Here is a 381-nt window from a genome sequence, read left to right as displayed (position 1 = left end):
CTTTTTAGTTTTTAAGCAGATTTATGCACTAATGGATCTCAGGTTTGCCCGCAGTTTCATTTTTCTCTTGCTGCAATTTCATTTTTCTTTTTTGTCTGCTAAAGATTTTCTACTAATCATACAGTATACTTATGGGTTAAAGTATCAAAGTTGTGAGTTGAGCGGACCATACAATCTAGACCAGGATATTTCACCTTTTTAGAGACATGGGTTCAAATGAATGTAAAAACAGTTTGGGCACTTTAATAGTGTTTCAACATCCATGATATTTTGAATTGTCATTTATTTTTCTTTCTGTGATTGTTTTTCCTCAATTAGAAATAGTATTGAAACATTTACACAGGCCCCTTTTAAGAATAGCTGTATGACTGAAGCATTACA

This window comes from Netta rufina (assembly GCF_964035555.1).
Source record: "Netta rufina genome assembly, chromosome: 8".
NCBI lineage: Eukaryota > Metazoa > Chordata > Aves > Anseriformes > Anatidae > Netta > Netta rufina.
The sequence above is the reverse complement of the archived record's forward strand: the minus strand, read 5'-3'. Positions refer to the sequence as shown.